Consider the following 7575-nt stretch of genomic DNA (forward strand, 5'->3'; position numbering starts at 1 on the left):
TCTCCCAGCCCTGATATCCCTTCTTCTAAGGTCTCTCCCAGCCCTGATAGCCCTTCTTCTAAGGTCTCTCCCAGATCTGACATCCCCTGTTCTAAAGTCTCTCCCAGCTCTGACATCCCCTGTGCTAAGGGTCCTCCAGTTGTAACAGACTGTAGAAGCAGCAGTCAGGTTTACTTTCACATGCCATTAGTTGTCTATTCTCAAACAATTTCTAAATTAAGCCGTCCCTGTGTCTTCTGTGGATCATCTGTCACAGACAGTTATCAGCAACTGCCATACCCACCGTTAGGAAATATTTGTACAAGTATTACTCATTTGAGAAATCAGGCCAGAGGAGGGAAGTCACCAGCACCAGATTCCCCAGGTGTTGTGAGTCGAGAGGGAGAGAGGTGAGAGGCTAGGTGATGAGGTAGGTAAAGAGGGGATGATGAAGGGGGAAAGGGGAGGCTTTTTAAAAAACATGTTCCAAACTTAACAAACATCAAATAAAATGAGCATTTCCATATACAAGGTAGAAGGGGGGGGGGTGTTGGGAAAGGACTATATGTGAAGTTCAATCTCTTCCCTTCTGCTTGTTTTTCCTTTTAATTACATAACAAATTCAGCATGTCAGTCTCAAAGCTGTCTTATTAGTCTCCTGTTCTAAACATTTTTTTTAAATGCCTTGATGACCCTCATTTTTTTTTCAAATCTCTTACTATTCCTTCCTCCCATCTCTTTGGAAAAAATGAGAGAAAAACAAAAGCCTTTGTAAAATCTATGCAGCCAAGGGAAATAAATCCCCATACTGGTTATGTCTGGAAACATGTCTCTCTCTGCACCTTGAGCCCATCCGATTGGTGAATTTGTCAAAGAAGACCTGGAGCAGAAGGGGGCAGAGGAGCAGGGGAGAATCTGGGTACTGATCTCTGAGGAAGATGGAGAACCAAGGGATTGAGTACATTGTGGCATTAACACTTGGAAGGGGAGAGAAGCAGGCAGGTTCCTCACCTACTTACCAGAATCTAGCAGGCCTGCCATCTTTGTGGGTTTCTCTCAGGTCATGCCAGATTCTGGTGCAAGAATCTAGAGAGGAAGTGAGCTGAAGGACTAAGGACCGTCTCCCTAACAGGACCCCAGATACATAAGAGGAAGATATTTTTGTGGGAAAGATGGGAGCCCATGGGTATGAAATGTTGCATACACTGCCTGATGGAGATGTGTTCATTGGTTTTAACTGGGTTTTTTTCTTTTTTACTATAGAAAGATCCTGGTTAGGGGAGGGAGGAGGGTACAGGAATATATGATATACAAACAAAAGACAGATTCAACCTTTTATACATTTTAATTTATATAGTTTGTTTTTGCAGCACTTTTTTTCTGAATAATTCCTTCCCTTCCCCTTACCAGGCCTTGTAACAAACATTTAAAAAGAAGAGAAAAAGGAGTAATTTGGATAAACTGAAAATGAGTCTGGCAAGGTATGCAATGTTCCACATCCATAGGCCACCACCTCTGCAAAGAAAGGAGGGAAGTATATTTCTTCTTTCCTACTGCCTGGCTCTTCTTTCAAGACAAGTTGACATCACTAAAACGTGTTTAAAATGTTTTAAAAGAGGAAAAATAGACATACTATGGAGTAAGAATGTGGGGGCAAAGATCTGGTCAGGCTGAGATAGGGAATAGACATTCACTTCATAAAAAGATTCTCCACTTTAGGAAAAGGACTGATTTGAGAGGCTTCTGATGCCCTGGCCCATCCAGAATAGGATTCTTTTTATACCCAAATTTTCAGATATGTTTACTGTGTACAGGAAAGTCTGCCTGTGTAATCCTACCAAGGAGATTATATTACTTTAGGCTCTGTCCCGCCCATTGTGCCATGAAAACATGTCAGTGCCTCAGTTTCCCCACATGCACATTCCAGCTGCCAGCTCATGTCTCTGGAGTGCTTAGGGATTCTTAAAGACAAGATACAAACAAAAGGTGTTCTCAGATGCCTGGTGATTGGAAACTGAGTCACCCATCCAGAGGCTGACACCCAGTGACTTCACCTGCCCAGATCGGGAGCACACCCAGGTCCTTGTCATCAGGGCCTAATAATAACCCCAGCTCACATTTACCTGGAGTTTCATAGTTTAAAAAACATTTCCAGCCCAGCACCACCCCTGCTCTGCTAAGGGGTTATCGGAATTCAGTAGGGTGCTGTCCCAGGAAAATCCCTCCCCTGTTGGCTAACCTCCTTTGGATGAATTCATCATTTGACAGCTGGGGATATCGAACCTGGGAAAGTGAACTGACTTGTAACAAGACCCACCAAAGTGAGCTCTTCTCCCATCTCCAAAACCCTCCCTCACCCAAAAGTCCTAATTGTTGTTCCCTAAATCAATGAACAAGCATTAAGGGTCTATTCCATAGGAACAGTAGACACAAGGGAAAAGCTAAACAGCTCCTTTCCTCACCCCCCAACATTTTGTCTCTGAGATTTTCCCCAGACTGCCTTCCCCAGTCCTGGAGTGAATTCCTTCCTTCACCTCTCATTTCCTTCAAAGTTTACATCTCTCCTCTACGTGCCTCTGCACAGGCTGTCCCTGATTCCAGGAATGCTCTCCCTTCTTCTAAGCCTCCATGTCTTGCTCCCTTCAAAGTTCAACCCCCTGAGAGGCTGGACATGTCAGACCATATTTCCTGTCATAGCATGGGTTAGGGAATATAAGGGCAGTACTGTCTCAATATTTTACAGATTTAGCCATTGAAAAGCGACTACCTGGGAGAGAAGAATTTGAACCCAGGTCTTCTGATTCCAGGTCTAGTGTTCACATAACCTTTCTCTCTGCCTTTGATCTCCTAAGATGGGGGTGGGGGGAGCTCTAAGTGAAGCTGAGTTGGGGGTCAGAGTGGCCCTAATGAGGGGCATCAGGTTTTTTCTCAATTTTCCAGTACTGTGGACCTCAATCAGTCCTCTTATCGCAGAGTGTAGTAATCAGAGCACAGAATAACGAGATTGCTTTGTATCAGTCCTGTGAAGGAGATGATAGGGGTAGAAGCTTTGGGACAGGGGCAGAGGGCCAGAGTTTGAATCTAGCCCCAGCTATTTGGTCCCTCAGACCTTGGAAGGGAGGTAAGCTCTTGTCTTAGTTATCATTGCCTACTGCCCCCCCACTCTCACACAAATGTTACCCCCTGGGGGTTCAGGAAAGGTCTCCCCAAATGGGTATGACTTAAAGGAAGGGAGGTGGGAGTCACTTATCTGATGGAAAACATCCTCTCCATCCCCACTCATAAGACTTGTGAAAGTAAATCTATATTTCAGGCTTAGAGGTTTGCTATTAGTCCTGTCTGATAAGTGGGGACAGAGCAGGATAGAGGATGAATACAGGATCACAGAATTTAGTGTCTGAAGGGTCCCCCTTCCCTCCAAAGAGATGGAGTTTTACGGATAGGGAAACTGAGGTTCAGAGAAGGGGAAGAATATGACTAGGATCAAAGAAGCTACCATGCTGCTATTATCCTGCACTGCTTCACCAAGGAAGTGATGCCCTGTCCTGCCCTCAGTGGGATGCCAGTCTAACAGAGAATCCAGTGTTCATCAAAGATAATAATGAGATACATCCTGGGGCCCAGACTTATCAGAGCTGTAGAAGGTCAGGAGAGGAGCCAATCAATCAGCCCTGGAAGGCTTCCTGGAGGGAGGGGGATTGATCTGCCCCCCTGGAGCACAGTCATCAGTTTCAGATAGAAACCTTGAAGAAGGCTTTCCCCATTGTCCAAAAGAGGAGACTGAGGCACAGTTTTTGTGATGAGGCAGCATGGAAAGACTTCTGGGATTAAATTGTGGCCCAGACACAATCCTTATTCCCTGAAGGGGTTGGACTAGGTCACCTTCTGGTCTAGAACTAAGACCTTATGACTTAGGGTTCATAGGCTGTTTCATCTGGAAGGGTCTTTTTAGGTTGCCTGGTCTGCCCCCCTCACTTTACGGTTAAAGAAACTGAGGCTCAGAAAGGTCAAGGTGACTTGGCATAATGCAGAGAGGAGGTTTGGAGTCTTGATTGTGCCTTGATGACCTGTGTGGCCTTGGGTATGTTATAACCTCTCTGAGCTTCTGTTTTCCATTCTGCAAAATGGGGGCAGTAATGCTCCTTCGGCTAAAGGACTTTGTACATCTTTAAAAGCTATAGAAACATGAGCTTTTATTCTTTTGCCCAACATTATGTCCAGCTCACGAGCAGCAGGGCTGGGAGCCCGGATAGTTTAATTTCAAGTTCAGCAGTCTTGATTCTCTGCATCCTTCATTCACTCTTTCTACAAGCATGAGCCAGGCACAGGAGAGATGAAAAGATGGAAAGCAGTGCTGTCCTCAAGCTTATGCTCTGCTTGAATGTGCTGGGTCATATGACATGATCTGGGAGTGAAAGAGCAGGGCCAGACCCCAGGAATTCTGAACACCACTCCCCAGGCTAAGAAGCCAATCTATACTGGACCAGGATTTCACTACAGAATGTAGGGTACCTGAAGTCACTCCTGGGCCCTGGTACCGTAGGATTTCTTCCAGGAAGCCACATCATGGTGTGGAGATAACCCTGGGTGCGTAGAGGCTATTAAGTAGACTGAGGTACCTGCTATGTGCTGGGAAATACAAGGACTGTTCAAAGAACTTCCATTCTCTTGGAGAGGCTACCAGCTACCAGTAGGTGATGGACCATGTCTGTCGGCCAAGGACATCTTCATCTTCCCCCTATCTGGGGTCAGAATCTGACTCTATCTTAAAGGGGCCTCCCAGTACTAAATCCCATGATCCCAAACCCATGGCCACAGAGTGAGGAATGTCGAGCCCACAAGAGCTCTCTGAAGCCAGTTACAAAATCACGAGGACCCTGATAAGAGGGAGAATACCCTTCCACATTCACAAAATCAGAGGTGCTTGAAGTAAGCCATGAGTCTTAGAGCTGGAAAGGGCTGCAGTTTATATAGCCAGGGGTTCTTAACCTGGGACCGGCGAACTTAAAAAAAAAATGGCAACTATCTCAATAAAGTTGCTTTCCTTTGTAACCTGGGATATCTTATTTTGTGCATTTCAAAAAACATGATTTTGGACGGGTTCCATAGGCTGACTGCCAGAGGGGTCCAGGCCACAAAACAGATATGAAGAACTCCTTTATTCATCAAGTCCCTGCATTTTACTGAAGAGAAAACTGAAACCCAGAGAGGAGAAAGGAATTCTTTTTGTTAAAGATCCCACAGCCAGTGAAGGAACAGAGTCAGAATTCAAACCCAGATCCTTGACTCCAAATCCCAGACTCTCACCCGACCAGATGTCCAGAAGCATGGGTTTCTAACAAAGCTAAAGCCGAAGTGAGGTGATTTCAGCCTCCTGGGGAAGTTAGCAGGGACCGCCCTCTCTTCCTTTCTGTGAGGCTTCCACCCTCCACTTTTCAGTGGGGGAGGGGAAATCCACTCAGCAGGTCCCCCGCCAGAGCTTTGGATCCTCTGCCAGGAGCTCCCTCAGCCCCTGGCTCTATTTTCACACTCCTTGGAGATCACTGGGGCTGGCTCTATTCAGCATCTGAGGTGTCCCCATAGGGATCCTTGACTTTGACTAGGAAAAGGTCTGGGTTGGAGGGACCACAGTTCAATGCTCTATTATTACTTACGGCATGACTTTGGGCAGCACATTTAATATCTCTGGACTTCAGTTTCCTCATCTAAACATAAAGGGATTGAATTAAATGACTGTAATTCACATGAAGGGATCTCAAGGTCAAATATCCCAACTCTTTCATTTTACAGGTGGGGAAACTGAGCCCCAGAGAGGTGAAGATGACTTACCCACTATCAGAGAATTGTAAGATTTCTCATCTAGAAGGGACCTCAGAGAGCATCTGATTCAACCTTTTCATTTTACAGAGAAAGAAACTGAGGCCTAGGGAAGTCAACCTTCTTGAACAGGGTCCTAAAATAGTATGAAAAGGGGACTGAAGCCAGGCTTTCTGAGCACAGGTCCAGAACACCCTTTCCACTGTATTGTCTCTTGCCCTAAGGCTTCCCAGCTCTAAACACAGGACCCCGTGATCCTTTGTCTGACCAGGGAACTGAGGAGAAAAGGAGGAGAGAAGAAGCAGAGGAGGAATCAGGGTTCTGTGACCACATAGGCTCAATACTTGATCACTGCTGAGGCCCTAAGAACTTTGGACCACACTGACCACACTCAGACTAGTTCGGGGTGGAGACTCAGGTTTGTTTCCCAGCAAATTCGCTGTGTGCCTTGGAGGGAGGTGCTGAGTGCCTTCACTGAAGTTCTAGTCTAGACCTTTGTTTCCCCATCTAGAAAATAAAGGATTGGATTGTAGTATTGTTTAACTAGCTCTGGACTGGAGTTCTGGGGTTGGATCCTGGGCCAGTCTCTTCTCATCTTTGGGTCTCATCAGTAAAATGAGGGAGTTGGACCAGATGACCAGTGAAGTGCCCTCCAGCTGTGACAGGTTACCTGTCTTCTCAAAAGTTAATGAAGCTTTAACAAGAAGAAGCACTGGCCAAAGCAGGTGAGTTCAAGGAAGGGTAGAGTCTAAATGAGGTTTGGGGGTAAGGAGAGGAATCTAGCTCCCACTTCCCTCCCCAAGGGGCCCTCGTGGGAAGTCAGTAGCATATTACACGGAGGAGGAGGCCCACTTCCTCTTCCTGGTACTTGGTGCACACCCACTGCTGCTGTGCTCCCTCGAGGCCCCAGCAGCCCTAGCAGAAGATGGAAGGAGGGAGCCACTGTGGCTGCGTGAGAAGGGGAAGCCTTGCTCTTCCAAAAGCCCAGTGTCCCTCAGCTTCTGTGAGAGCCAGGGTATGCCCCTTTGACAGATAATGAGACTGAGGCCCAGAGAAGGAAAAAGGACCTGATAAGGCCCAAGTGACTGGCAGAGTCAGGTCTGCCTGGTCTCCTGGTCCTGTCCTCTTCCTTTCTTTTTCTCCTTTAGACTCATTACAAAAGCTTCCTTTCTTTGGTAGCCACTTAAGGTTCCTCAAAGCACTTTACTTGCAACAGTCTTCTGAGGCAGGGAGATAGTGCAAACATCATTCTTCCTGTTTTACAGATGAGGAAACTGAGGCTCAGAGAGTCAGAGGAGCCTAGATCTAGAGCTGGAAGAAGCCTTAGAGGCCATCAGATCCTACAGATGAGGAAACTGAGGTCACATAAACAAGTGGCAGAAGCAGAATTGGAACCCAAGACTTTGGACTCCAATTGAGCTCCCTCTGTCCAGGGTCACAGGTGTGGCCCAGCTAGTCAGGGCCAGAGAACTTGAGGAATGTAGGAGAGCAGCTGTGAATTTCACCTCTGATCCTGGCAGTGAGATGAGGCCTGTGTCTCTCCTCTTCTGATTTCTCTAGTCACAGCTAATAGTACTTAGTCTAATGGGACTGGGCCAAAGAAAGCAGATGGGACCCATCCTGATCCTCTGGCTCCAAGCCAAAGTGATTCCCTCATATTCTTACCTGCCCCACGAGGTTATACCAGTCTAACTGGAGATGGGGAAACTTGGGAAGGTAAAGGTTAGACTACTGAAGGCTATGTGTGTGTGTTGGGGGAGAGAATGGCAGAATCCAGAC

The sequence above is a fragment of the Petaurus breviceps genome, unplaced genomic scaffold (genome assembly GCF_028583685.1).
Source record: "Petaurus breviceps papuanus isolate PSGF00001 unplaced genomic scaffold, PetGlider_PUasm1.0 156, whole genome shotgun sequence".
Lineage (NCBI taxonomy): Eukaryota > Metazoa > Chordata > Mammalia > Diprotodontia > Petauridae > Petaurus > Petaurus breviceps.